This window comes from Otolemur garnettii, unplaced genomic scaffold (genome assembly GCF_000181295.1).
Source record: "Otolemur garnettii isolate 467f Iridium unplaced genomic scaffold, OtoGar3 scaffold00137, whole genome shotgun sequence".
Taxonomy (NCBI): domain Eukaryota; kingdom Metazoa; phylum Chordata; class Mammalia; order Primates; family Galagidae; genus Otolemur; species Otolemur garnettii.
This window is the reverse complement of record NW_003852532.1, coordinates 177,840-192,080: the sequence shown is the minus strand read 5'-3', so window position 1 is coordinate 192,080 and position 14,241 is coordinate 177,840. Positions and strand designations below refer to the sequence as shown.

General features: G+C 38.4%; 1 non-coding gene across 1 annotated transcript; it reads left to right on the top strand.

Moving 5' to 3' along the window:
- Positions 1 to 595: 595 nt before the first annotated feature.
- LOC111728012 lies at positions 596 to 701 on the top strand. Its single transcript, XR_002775431.1, has one exon. It is a non-coding gene; the product is annotated as a small nucleolar RNA U13 (small nucleolar RNA).
- Positions 702 to 14,241: the final 13,540 nt, after the last annotated feature.

Here is a 14,241-nt window from a genome sequence, read left to right as displayed (position 1 = left end):
ATTCTTCAATCTCTTTACTTCTACTTATTTAGGAAATAAAATTCACAGAAGTGTTGTGAGGACTGAATGAAATATAAGTAAAACTACCAGTAAGATGCTGACTCACAACAGATTTATTGTATATTGTTCTGTGTTTTTTATTTTAAACCACGTCTATCTCCTTTTACCCTCTCCTTCTTTTTTGGAAGGAGGATAAATATATTTGACGGGAAGGTCATCATAAGAGATAAAGAAAGGGGCCAAGCATGGTCACTCACCCATGTAATCCTAGCACTCTGGTAGGCCAAGGCAGGAGGACTGCTTGAGCCCACAAGTTTGAGGTTGCAGTGAGCTATGATGCCATCACACTCTAGCCTGGGAGACAGAGTGAGACTCTGTCTAAAAAATGTAAAAAAAAAGATAAAGAAAGGCAATTTTGGCTATTACTTGTATAAAGACAGGAATAAATCTTGAGTGATGAAATCCACAGTGTGTATATATAAGAAAAATGTAATTTAATGTATGATTTTTATCTAAGGGATTAAAATTTAAACCCTTGATCCAAGTGGGATTATAATTGTCGTACACTTTAATAATTGTCAGATGAGCTGTTAGGACCCTTTTGTAGCTCACATGCACGATAATTGGATGTTCCTGTGCATATGTGAGATATGTCTCCCTCAAACCTTGTTACCAGACATGGGGAAATAACCCATCCGATGTGGAAAAAAGATGTTTAAGCTGTTAAAATAGCTTAAAACTCTTTGACCAATACCAATGGAAAAGAATTTGTTTCCATCCTACTTCCTATTTACATATTACCTTTGTCAATGGCAATTTAGTATCATTCCCCTCGCCTTCTGTCTTCACCTTGATATGGGGTGTTCGGACACTCTGGAGCTATGTTCCCAGAATGCCTGCCAGCCATACCCTGGATAAAATTCTTCGAGATGTGTTTGTGTGAAGATCTGCAAGGTGGAAAGAATTAGAAGCTATGGTTTTCTTTCTCTCGCAGCAGCAGGCAGGCAGGTGGGTTTCTGTAGCTATGAGGTTTTGCCCCAGCCTCTGAGCCAGTTTCCTAAGAATTCCTTGACTTGTCTGATTGCAATAACTAGAGCAGTTTCTGTTTTCCTAGCTATCTTCCTGATGGATGGAAGTGTTATTAATGCAGTTTGAGAAGGAAATAGCCAGCAGGGTACCATTCAGTAAATGTACTCGTGACTTTGACATAATCAAACACTTTAAAATTGGAGATACATCCATTAGAACATGGTATGAGTGAGTATCTCCAGAATAGAAAGAGTGTGTCTTCTCCACAAAGAAGAAAAAATGCTTTTTTCCCCTAGGAGAAAGGAAAAGATATTGCAGGTTTTCATTTGGTCACTTATAAAAAGAACATGTTTCTGGCTGCGTCCTGTGGCTCATGCCTGTAATCCCAGCACTCTGGGAGGCTGAGGCGGGTAGATTGCTTGAGGTCAGGAGTTCAAGACCAGCCTGAGCAAGAATGAGAGCAAGACCCTGTCTCTAAAATATAGCCATGGGTTGTGGTGGATGCCAAAGTAAGACCCTGTCTCAAAAAAAAAAAAACCCCAAACAATCCCCCCGCCCCCCTCACCACTCCCCAAACCCCATATTTATAAGATAATGTTTAAGAAAAATAATCTAGGTTGTGTTTAACTGAAAAAAAATTCATGATAAAAATATTTTAAAATATTTAAAAGGTACAATGATAACCATAAATATTTCCTATCCTCAACCTAAATTCAACAATTAGCAAAGTGTCCTATACATTGTAGGTATTTAGTAAATATTTACTGATTTGGACAAGAAGCAAAAGGAAAAAGTATCTTTCTTCTTTTTAGTGAAGTATTATGCATGTGGACAATATTTGTTATGTGAAATAATTACAAAGATGTCTATTATTTGGCTTTGTGGAGTATAATGAATATACTGAGCACTATGATAAATCGAGAATTGGCCTTGCTTCCTGCTCAGTAGTTAAGAAAAATGGCATTTTAGGATTTCCTTTTGTTTTAGTTTGGTTAGTTTGAAATTCCATGAAATTGCTACTGCAAACTTATTTTAATCAGCCTGAAATGCAATAAATAAATTTATTATGTCTGAGTCAGAGCTGTCTAGGTGCAATGCTAGGACACTAAGTCTGCTGTTGTGAGTTGGAGGATTAGTGATACTCCCATGAGCCCACTCCTCAAAATGGCCTCCAGTCTACAAGACAGAGCTGCCTTGATTGGGATTCACAGTTATTCGTCTGTGGGAAGATGTTCCGTTACAGCCAGTTGTGTGCTTTCCTTCTGCTGTAGTCCAGCTGTGCAGGATTCTTGTTGCCTGCTAGATTTCCTGTGCTAGACACTTTGACTTCCCTCTTCTGTCAGGGAATGCATGCAGGTTGACTTTGAGTGGGTGAAAGGGCTTTTGTGAGATGCTGCTTTGACCTGGTTCTCATGATCTGCCAGCCACTTCACCTTACTTTTTAAACAACATTTTTCTTTTATTTACTTATTTATGTTTTATTTTATTGAGACAGAGTTTCACTTTGTCACCCCTTGGTAGAGTGTGTGGCATCATAACTCACAGCAACTTGGAACTCTTGGGCTCATGTGATTCTTTGGCCTTAGTACCTAGGACTACGAGTGCCTGCCACAATGCCCAGCTATTTTTGTTTGTTTGTTTGTTTAGCAGGCCATGGCCAGGTTTGAACCCACCAGCCCTGGAGCATGTGGCCAGTGCCCTAACTACTGAGCTATGAGTGCCCTAAACAACATTTTTCAAAAGATAAACTTAAAAAGTTAATATATTCTATAATATAGAATAGTAAAAAGAAGTTGTTTTTTTAAGACAAGAATCAACTGATAATACATAGTAAACCTATTTGGAAGTATAGTGATAGCCGTTAGTAAATTGAGCTACTTTATAAATATTTGGGACAATGGAATCATTTTATTTTGGAGCAAATTGGCCCTGGGCATAACATCTTTTTCTTTTCCCTTCATACATGTTACATCATATTGAAAACTGAGCACGTAGGACTAAATGCAGAGCAAAATCTTGATGTACCTTGATGTAGCTAATAAGGAATTTGGAAAATGAAATTGATAAAAGCTTCAGAAAACTTAAATTATTACAACTAGTATTTCCTCCCATTTTCAGAAAACCACAAAGTATTAGTTTATACTAGAATTTCATATTGAGAGAAACAAAATATAAATTAAACATGGAAAACTAATTAAAATATTATGCTCCTTTAAATAGTGCCCTAACATATCCTATCCCTTAAAAAAAAAAAATCTCCTGAGGCAGCAATAAGAAAATCCAAACTTAAATGGTCATATTTAATTATAATCAAGTCCTAAACAATTGAATAAACAAGAAAGATAAAAGCATCAGAACACAGAAAAATAAAAAGCAAATAAAGAAAATCAGGAGTAAATATAATCTATAAAAAAGTCTTATGATAAAGATAAAATCCCCAAATATAAGTAAAAGTTAATTCACTGTGTCTCTGAGAGAAAATCAGTAATGAAGAGCAGCTGGGTGCCGTGGCTCATGCTGGTAAGCCTAGCACTCTGGGAGGCTGAGAAGAGAGGATGGCTTGAGGCCAGGAGTTAGAGACCAGACCCAGTAAGAGCAAGACCCCAGTAAGTTAGAGACCAGACCCCGTAAGAGCAGCTGGGTACCGTGGTGCATGCTGGTAAGCCTAGCACTCTGGGAGGCTGAGAAGAGAGGATGGCTTGAGGCCAGGAGTTAGAGACCAGACCCAGTAAAAGCAAGACCCCTGGCTCGACTAAAAATAGAAAAATTAGCTGAGCATCTTGGTGTTTACCTGTAGTCCCAGCTACCTGGGATGCTGAAGCAGGAGGATAGCTGGAGCCAAGTAGTTTGAGGGTGTAGTGAGCTATGATGATGCCACTGCACTCTAGCTCAGGAGACAGTCTTACTCTGTCTCCAAAAAAAAAAAAAAAAAAAATAAATAAAAAAATAAATAAAAAATAAAAAGAGGCTCTGTGCCTGTTGCTGAGTGGTTAGGGCTCCAGCCACATACACTGTGGCTGTTCAAACCCAGCCTGGGCCTGCTAAACAACAACAACAACAATAGCAACAACAACAACAACAACATAGCCAGGCATTGTGGTGAGCGCCTGTAGTCCCAGCTACTTGGGAGGTTGAGGCTAGAGAATCACTAAAGCCCAAGAGCTTGGGGCTGCTGTGAGCTGTGATGACATCCATGGCACTCTACCAAGAGCAACAAAGTGAGACTCTGGCCCAAAAATAAATAAATAAATAAATTTATTTTAAACAAAAGGAAAGAAAGAATGAAAGAAAAGAAGAGAAACCAGAAAAATGGTTAGTTTCATTAAATAGAGCCAAGTACCAGAATTTAGGGAAGTTGAGTGAATGCATTGCTACATTGTCACGTGTAATTCTATCATGCACAAGACCCTCTGTTATGAACTTCAAGGATGCCTCGAATGAATGAAAAGGACATGTGGTCAGGAAGTTTACAGTTTAATTTAAAATAAAAAACATATTCAAGAGTGATTTAGATGATAAAATTAAGGATACTTTATTTTTCTTTTTTATGTTTAATTTTTTTAAATTTCAGATCAATATAAGGGCACCTATGATTGGGTTACATTGTTTGCTTCTGTGAGGTAGAATCCGCAGTTGTGAGGCACAGCTGAGTCCTTCACCCGGGAGGTGAACTGTACACTCCTACCTTGTACCTGTCAGCTGGTAGCTTACAGCCCTCCTCCCCACCTCCCTCCCCCCTCCTTGAATTTAATTGTGTTTTTCTTTCGTGTGGGACTGTAGTTGTTCATCTGATAGTTTCAAATTAGTATTGAGTACATGGAATGCTTAAACATACTTTTTTAATGATAGAATTCATTATAGGCTAAAAAATAATGAAGAATGTTTTTAATTCTTTAGAAGTTTTGAATTATATTGACAACTGTATATGTTTCAAAAATAGGTGACTGAGTGGCTGGGAGCTGTGGCTCATGCTTGTAATCCTAGCATTCTGGGAGGCCAAGGTGGGCAGATAGCTTGAGCTCATGAGTTCGAGACCAGCCTGAGCAAAAGTAAGACCCGTCTCTACTAAAAATAGAAAAACTAAGGCAAAAGGATCGCTTGAGCTCAAGAGTTGGAGGTTGCTGTGAGCTATGATGTCATGGCATTCTACCCATGGTGACAGCTTGAGACTGTGTCTCAAAAAAAAATAATAATAATAAAAAAATATATATATATAGATATAGATAAATAGATAGATGAATGAGTCTTGGCAATAACATCCAATCATATATCTCTATTCAATTTAACTCAGTTCAATTCAAATGAAATCATTCATTTATTTACATAGCCAATTAATCACTTAGTAATACAAGAAATATATATTAAATGTCTACTATGTGTCAGGTACCCTGTAGGTGCTGAGAATAAAGCCATGATCAAAACAGACATAACTGGCCATCAGAGAACTTACAGTCTAATAGTAGAGAAAAGATAGTAATCAAATAATAACACAGGTAAAGATATACTTTGAAAACTTGACTGAGCTCTGAATGACCAGCGCAGATGCGGTAAAGTGCATGACAGAAGGCTCCGAGGCAGCCGGGGCTTCTGAGAAGCCTTCCCAGCCATGGTGATATTTGATGGATATTTGAAGGGTGTGTAGAAGAGAGGGTAAAGGTGAAGGTCATGGCTGATGGGGAGTTGAGGTATGGAGATCCATGTATTGAATTTTCCTTGTATAGTGGAGAGGATTAGAATGAGGACAATCATAGCCAGATAGCAAAGTCTCCAGTGAGTGAACAGGAGTGCTCAGAAGACAGGCCAGCTAAACGGCATGACTGTGAAAGCTGCTGAGTTTTGTTTGATTAGTTCATGGGTTTTAAAATTGTTCTTAAACAGAAAGTAGAGGAGTAATATTTCAAAATTGTATCAGGGAAGTAAGGGACATCTAATTCCGAGGTATGAGAGATGTGGCAGATTAAAAAGCTATAACCAGAGTGGTGCTGGCCGTGAGAATGTACCTTGCGGCCCTAAACTGCAGGGGGATTTAGTGAAGCAGAGCCCCAGCTGTGAAGCTCTGCACCGGGGCCCCGCTTCCCAGACTCCCCAGCATTGACTGAGTGTGGCAGGAGTACTAAGGCGAGATGCCTCTCGGAGACATGGGCCTACCATGTTGTCCCTGCTGACCTGTCACAGTCTGTGAGACAGTCTGGTGTGCTCCCACCAACCTTCCTCCTCCCTCCTTTACCCCGTGTCAAACTTGCAGCTGTCCTATAACCTCAAGAAAACCCAATCTCTCGAGAAAGATATTATCCCATTGGAATGACCTAATTACTCAAAGCCACCACCTCTCAACACTGCCACACTGGGGACCAAGCCTCACATGACTTTTAGTGGGGACAAACCATATTCAAAACATAGCACTGAAAATCTCTGTCCTTTAATTCCATCATCAAATCTATTTTTCAAAAGAAAACAGACTAACACAAGAATAAACTCTAAGGGGAAGTCTCTGCTCTTTGCTCTAGTTCAAGCAAAGAAGTTCAGAAGATGCACAAAGGTTAAGGCTAAAGGGGGTTTGCTGATATGTCTGAACGATTTTCTTTTCTTTTCTTTTCTTTTTTTTTTAGACAGAGCCTCAAGCTGTCCCCCTGGGTAGAGTGCCGTAGCATCACAGCTTACAGCAACCTCCAACTCCTGGGCTCAAGCGAGTCTCCTGCCTCAGCCTCCCAAGTAGCTGGGACCATAGGCGCCCGCCACAATGCCCGGCTATTTTTTGGTTGCAGCCATTATTGTTGTTTGGTGGGCCCGGGCTGGATTTGAACCTGCCACCTTAGGTGTATGTGGCTGGCACCTTAGCCACTTGAGCCACAGGCGCTGAACCCGTCTGAACAATTTTCAAGGGCAGAGGGGCTGGTCAAGAAGGACACATTTTCTGAAAATGGCACCTTTTGAGTCATTTAAGAAAAGGTAGTATGTTTACATATTGGCAATTATGAAGACTATTGCTTCTTTTTATTTTCTTTCTCTTTGACAGGTGGGGAAGGTCCTCCCATTTCTAACTGTGTACCACTCCTAAATTCATTTTTCCCTTTCTTAATGTATAAGATTTGTATCTTACTGCATCTCCTTCTGTTGTTTTGTTTATATCACATAGGTGTAACATGTGGGCTCAGGACTAGAACTTGCATAAAACAAACAAGGCACCTAGAACATGAAACTTATAGAGGGAAACTCTCCCAAGTGTCATCCCTGCATGGCAGGGCCCTGAGAGTAAGTAAATGTCTCTTTCAATATAATGCTGTGAAACATTTGCCTCACCTTAGTCCTGGCTCTGTGTAAGCTACCCCAAAATGCAGGGAGTGCAGAATTTATTTGGAAGAACTTTCAGTCCCAAGAATTAACCCTACCCTGAGCTTTTTACTTCTAGGTTCAGGAACTCATAGACTTACCCTAACGTAGAGCTTCTCACTCTTCATCCAGCAATAATTTCCTGTCAATGAATTTCAGTGATCAGTAACAAAGATCCAGAAATGTTTTAGTTGAGTAGGGAAACTGGAGATGATTCTTTATATTGGAGCCCCCTAATAATTGGTTAAGCTACTTTTTTTTTTCTCATATACCAGTTTCCCTGAGTTGTTAACTTCTGCCAATGGTTTTAATTCTCTAATGCAAGAGGTTTGGGGATGATAATTTAAATTTATCAAAGACTTCTCTTTTGGCTGATACTAAACATAAACAGTGTGTATGGGTTTGAAATCCTTTGGAAAATTTCAATATTTGATAGAAAAAAAACAGCAGAGAAGGCAGCGTGAAGAGTAAGAAGCAAGTTAACAAAGGTAATGAGAGAAAAGTGAGAACAGTGAGGAAAGTCCAATGGGTATGAGTGTTTTTTAATCAAATTTAAAGTTTCTAATTCACCTTTAGATTGTTAGGAACTGGTATTTTCTGTTTGTCTGCTGCATTTGGCATTACTAATAATACTTGTGGTCAATCATAATATGAATAATTTGGCTCATTGGATTGTTCAGCACTTCTGTAGCACCAGCCTCTGCATCATAGGGCTCATGAGAAGCTCTCCAGATGCCATAGTCAGCTTGGGTACACACACACACACACACACACACACACTCTATAACAAAGACTATAGACTGGGTGGCTTACGTCACAAGCATTTATTTCTCAAAGTTCTGCAGGCTGAGAAGTCCAAGACCAGGGTGCTGACAGATTCAATGCCTGGTGAAGGGCCCTCTTCTTTGCTTGTAGTGGCCACTTTTTTGCTGTGTCCTCATAGGGTGGAGAGAGAGACTGTCTCTCTCATGCTTTCTCTAATTCTATCCACGAGGGCTCAAATTTCATGACTTAATTACCCTCCCAAAGGCCCATTCCAAATACCATTATATTGTGGGTTAGAACTCCAACATATGAACTCTGGGGAGACACAAACATTTACTCCATAGCACTAGATGCATAGATTACACAGATCAGTAAACTAAATGGGTAAAAAAAATGGGGAAGATATGAACATGTGCCTGCCAAGTACTTTCTGTTAAGTAGGGGCATTAAAAAAATCAATGGACATTTATTACCATAATTCTTTTTTTTTTCTTTTTGTTGCAGTTTTTGGCCGGGGCTCGGTTTGAACCTACCACCTCTGGCCTATAGGGCTGGTGCCCTCCTCCTTGAGCCACAGGAACTGCCCTATTACCATAATTCTTTAATTCTCCAAGAGTAGGAATGGCAAATTCCAAAGGAAAGTAGGGTCATCCTCAGGAAAGAAAAGTTAGCAATCTTACAGACACCTGCCCCCCCTCTCTCTATCTTTCTGCTCTCTGTCTTACACAAACACACATACCCTTAGACACCCAAAGGCACCCTTTATATTGTCCTCAACATTAGTTTTCTCTTTGCCACACACTGACACTAATCTATAGATAAGCATTTGGAAAGTACAGATTTTCTAAATTTAATCCCTTGCAAAAAAAATAAGAAGTTAGGATATTCTAGAAAGATATCTATTTCACTTCTCAAAATTTTTATGGATGCATATTTAAAAAACAGAATACTATTCAGATTGTAGATATGTGTATGTAAATACATGTCAGATACCTCTGCTGTAATTCATGTTAATTTATTTTACTTTTATCATTGTATATAATTGAAGCCTAAAATTTTCTTAAGGTTTTATTACCAGAGACCAAGTAACTTATATTCCATGTTCCTTGAATAATTATTTTATGGATAAAATGTTCAGATCTTTATTTTGAGAGGACTTGTGTTGAAACACTTGGTGACTTTCCATCCTAAGAAGGTCAGTGTTCTATCTAGCAGAACATTAGACCCAGGAGGTTTCCATGACCATTTTTATAGAGTTTAGATGTCAATAATGTGATCTTTTAGGCCAACAGTGAGAATAAAGCGTAGGGAAACATCAACAGCCATCATTCAAACTGGTCATTTATGGGTCTCTTCTACAACACACCTGCTAGTCCAGATGAAATTCTGCAGCTCAGCAAAGCGTCCTGATTTGCATGGACTTTCAGTGACCTACCTGTAAGCACACAGCAAGCATACACCTGCCTGAAAGGCTGGGTCCTCTGTTTATATGTTATTGCTTAATTCAGGAAAATAAAATGAAGTAGGACAGCATGGGTCAGAACTGCAGACATTGAAAAGGAAATAGGAAAAGCAAGTGATCAGATAAGTGATGGTGTGATAGTGAAAGGATGAGATAGAATCAAAGGTCAAATAAATGGATTGACATCAAGGAAACTTTGTGTGGGCCCTGAAAATTTCTTTTATGGGGTTGGAAGAAAACACAGCAAGGTAAATTTTTTTTCTTTTGTAAGTCTTTCAAAATAATAAACTGAATTTATGTAAGAAAACTTGAGGTTAAGAGAAACTGAATAGCTGACTACACAGTTGGCCAATGGACTTGTAGATCCAAGACTTCTCATCCGCAGAAAGTGCTGAGTACAACAGTCCAAGAGCTTCTGATATGTCCCCAAGGACACTCCTGTCTACCTGTAGAGTGTCTTCAAACCTTAGTTGAGAAATAGTAAGGTAATAATGATACCTTTTCAGCATACTTTTGTACTGGCACTTTTAGAAAGAGATTAATTATTTCCTTGAAACAAAATTGGATACCACTATATGACAGGAATCTAAGTATTTCATTATTGAGAGATAGGAAAACAAGATGGAGAGTCAGGAAACCTGGGTTGTGGTCATAATTTTGCTACAAATCAGCAGTGTGCTACTGTGGGAAAACTATAACAGTCTCTCGGTTTTTGTCCTCATTTGTAAAATAAAAGTTTTAGGCTTGATCTTTAAAGTCCCATTCAGTTCCAAAATGTTATAATGTGTGATGTATGTTCTTTCTCCCCAGAAAGCATTTCATACAGATGGTAATGTCATTGCAGTGGGTTCTTTTCTGTTAAAGAGACTACTTTCAGACTATAACCAATACATAACCCTACCAAGTGTTAAAACATTCCAGGGAGTAGATAAAAGTGATTTTGAAGAAAATACATCATAGTACCTCATATGAATGTAACAAAATAAAGACACTACCCGCTACAATAGACCAAAAAAAAAAAAAAAAAAAGGATCAGTCTGGTTAACAGATTACTCCTGTCAATGTTATGGATAAAGTCATCCATGGAGAAAATCTCTCGCATATCTTTCTTTTGTCTTTGCCTTCCCTTTCTGAAACATGTTTCCTAGTGGTGAATTGTATTAAACCTGTGCTCTATTAGAATTGAGATCATTACTGAGGCGATAGCCAGAAATAAAATCTTAAATACAGGAAATTGAGTCCTTGTGTACTGAAGTCTGCAATGTGAGCTTTCTTTTCCTCCTTCTCTCCTCTAGATGGAAAGTGACTTCTCTTTCACTATGTTGGTTGATTGTTCTATCTTTGGAACACCGACCACCAGTTTTCTTCTGTCTCTGCTCTGATCTGTTCTCCGGGCAATGGAGGGGGCAGTGCCCTGATTCTTGAAGATAGCATCACTGAGTGTATTTATCCTCTGGGTTTTGATAGTGGTCGGCTTTGGAAGGCTTGGCGGGAAGTAAGTAGACAGGAGAGAGAGAGGTCAGAGTGTTTCTTCCCTGCTCCCGCTGCTTTACCTGTGGCTGGTGCCCTCTACCATGGCAGGGCCCTCACTGGGGCTGGAAACGCTTCCTCCACTTATGTTTCTGCTCCTGCTGGTCCCTGGCCGACTCGTCTTTTACTGGTTCCGTTAATGTTGCCTGCACCTCTGCAAATAGCGCCTTCTTCCATCCCTTCAGGATTCCAGAGGGGAGCATCTGCTGGGGAGACTGACTAGTACCCCACCTTTCAAGAGTTTCTGAAGACTTTAGGGATTTAGCAGGAGTGTGACATTTGTCTCCTAAAAAGTTTAATTTTACCTGTACAAGTGAATCTTTCTAAAAGCAGAGTATGAATGTTTTAACTCAATAACTAAGAAAATGACATGAAGGTTATATTAACCAGTTTGATGAGAGTATTTCAAAATGTATATGAAAACAGCACACTGGACCCCATGATTGCATTAATGTACACAGTTATACTGTAAGAAATTTAAAAAAAAGTTTAATTTTAAAATGAGGTTTAAGTTTTAATAGTTCCTGTGAATTAAAAAATATATATATAACATAAAAGGAAACAGATTACTTTTTAGTGGTAGTAAGCTTTTATTTATTTATTTACTTATGCTATTTTATTTATTTATTTTTTTGGAGACAGATTCTCAAGAGTTGCCTTGGGTAGAGTGCCGTGGCGTTACAGCTCACAGAAACCTCAACCTCTTGGGCTTACGTGATTCTCTTGCCTCAGCCTCTCAAGTAGCTGGGACTACAGGTGCCCACCACAACACCTGGTTATTTTTTTGTTGCAATTGTCCTTGTTGTTTTTAGCTGGCTCAGGCTGGGTTTGCACCCTCCAGCCTTGGTGTATGTGGCCAGTGCCCTACCCACTGAGCTATGGGCACTGGCCCTTTTATTTATTTTTGTCATTAACTTGGACAACATGTTCACAGTCAATGCTAAAGAGTTGCTCATGGAAAAGTCTCCATTAAGCCTTTTCCTTCTCTTACACCTTCCTTACCCCTCTACTAAAAAATAAATCAAGTCCTTCTCCTGTCTTTTGTCTCTTCTTGGGTAGGAAAAGAAATCTACCGAAATCTTTTTGGCTACATTAATTCTTATCAGTGCCACTTTACACCCGAGAGAGTAACAATTTCTATTTTGTCATTTTTTTTTTTCTTTTTTGGACTCCTTAACATTTGTGTGGCAATTGCTGGTATAAGATTGACTTTCCAGTGTTACTACACAACACATCATAAGGCATCCACAATAGACTAAAGATACTGGAATAAGCCAACTGATAACTGAGCTTTGATATATTGAGCTGCTATCATCTCTCTTTTTACTTAACGAATTCTTTGAAAGGAAGTTGGAAATAAAAGGCAAGGAGCAAAATGCCCAGTTGCCCAACAGAGATTTCTTTAGACTAAAGATCACCTAACACATTTGTTTCTCCTTCCTTTTTTCTTGTTAACTGTGTCTGATCCTGTGGTGCAGGTGCTGGCTGATGCATTTTCCCTGTGCTGCTCCTCCCTTTTTCCCCACCATTAATTCTTCCTGGATTCCTAATATTGTAAAAAAGATTTTATCAAAGCACTGTATCCTTCAGTTGAATTTTAGAATCTCTAATCATAGAAAAAAAACTAAAAGCAAAACCAAATGGTAATTGAATTTTAAAAATTCTTTATTAAAGTTATAGCATAAATGATAACATGTAGCAGGAAAATGTTTACCTTTGGTGGAAAATGTTGGTCATGTGTACATGCTCAAAACTGTGCAGCTTTCAACAGGGATAACAGCACATCTCCAAAAATCAATGAAATCAATGCCCGTAGTATACGGAGTTTTTTCCTTCCCCCCCTTCCACCTTTTTCTCTCTCTCCTTTTTTAAAGGGTTAAACTGGGTGGTTTTCAGAGTTTTACAAGAGAACTATTAGTGAAAAACAATCTGATACATTCAACTTACTAAGGCCCTACTCTTTCCCTCTAATCTTTCAGCAGGACCCAAGGGAGGCTAAAGTTTAGATCAGCCTATTCTCCACAAGAACTTTGATTCACTATTAAATTCCGTCTAATGAAGATGACTTTGCCGTCCCACGGCCATCAGCAGGCTATGTGTGGGACAATGCAAAACCCACCTTGTATAGAGGAACATTGTTCTTTCTTCTTAGTTACCCTAGTTGAATAGAATCTCATAGAAATTCACATGCACAAGAGACCTGTGAAATCTGTAACAGTATTAATCTCCAGGGTGCCACGAGTCAAGTTAAGGAAGTAACTATTTTACTTAAGTACACACTTACTCATGTCTTACAGCATGTTGTGTTTACAATAAGACGAAACAGCTGAGACGCACACACACACACACAAATATTTTTTCTTGGTATAAGTAACATTATAAAATATAATGTAACCTCTTGAGGAGTATCCTCTTATTAGACTGAATCTACTCCTTGCTTTGCAGATAAGAACTTAAATAGGAGAATGTACAAGTCTGAGATTTATGGAGCTTACTTTAATGTAAAGAATTTCTGATATGTCAATCATACCTATAAAAAAATCAAACTATAAAATAAAATTTAACTCTGAAATTAAGTTATCATATTGAATAAAATCCTATGCAATGTTTCTTAACTTCTATTTACTTACTTAATTCATACAATATGTTAAAAACTTAGGAAAAATTAGACAAATGCAGTTTTATAAGTCACATTTTTTCTGTGGTCAATGATCATCCAAAATAGTACTAGAGACTAAAATTTGTGTTTTGGGGCAGATGCATAGCATAGTGGTTATATTCAGAGGCTCTTCATCCTATTATATGCTGTGTAGCTTCAACAAATTCCTTAACCTCCCTGGGCCTCAATTTACTCAATTGTAAAATGAGAGTTATTTACAAAGCAACTGCTTAAGTTGTAATGTTGATGTGAGGATTTACTGAGATAATACAGATAAAGCACTCAGAAGAGTAACTGAAACATTAAATAACAAACGTGTCATTAACATTCTATTCACCAGACACCATGCATACTGTTGTTTAGCAAAACATTGGGCTGTCTCATGAAGAAAAACCATCTAACATCTTAGAGATAAAATAATGGTGTTAAACTATAACACATATTCATTATTTTTTTTTTTTTTTTT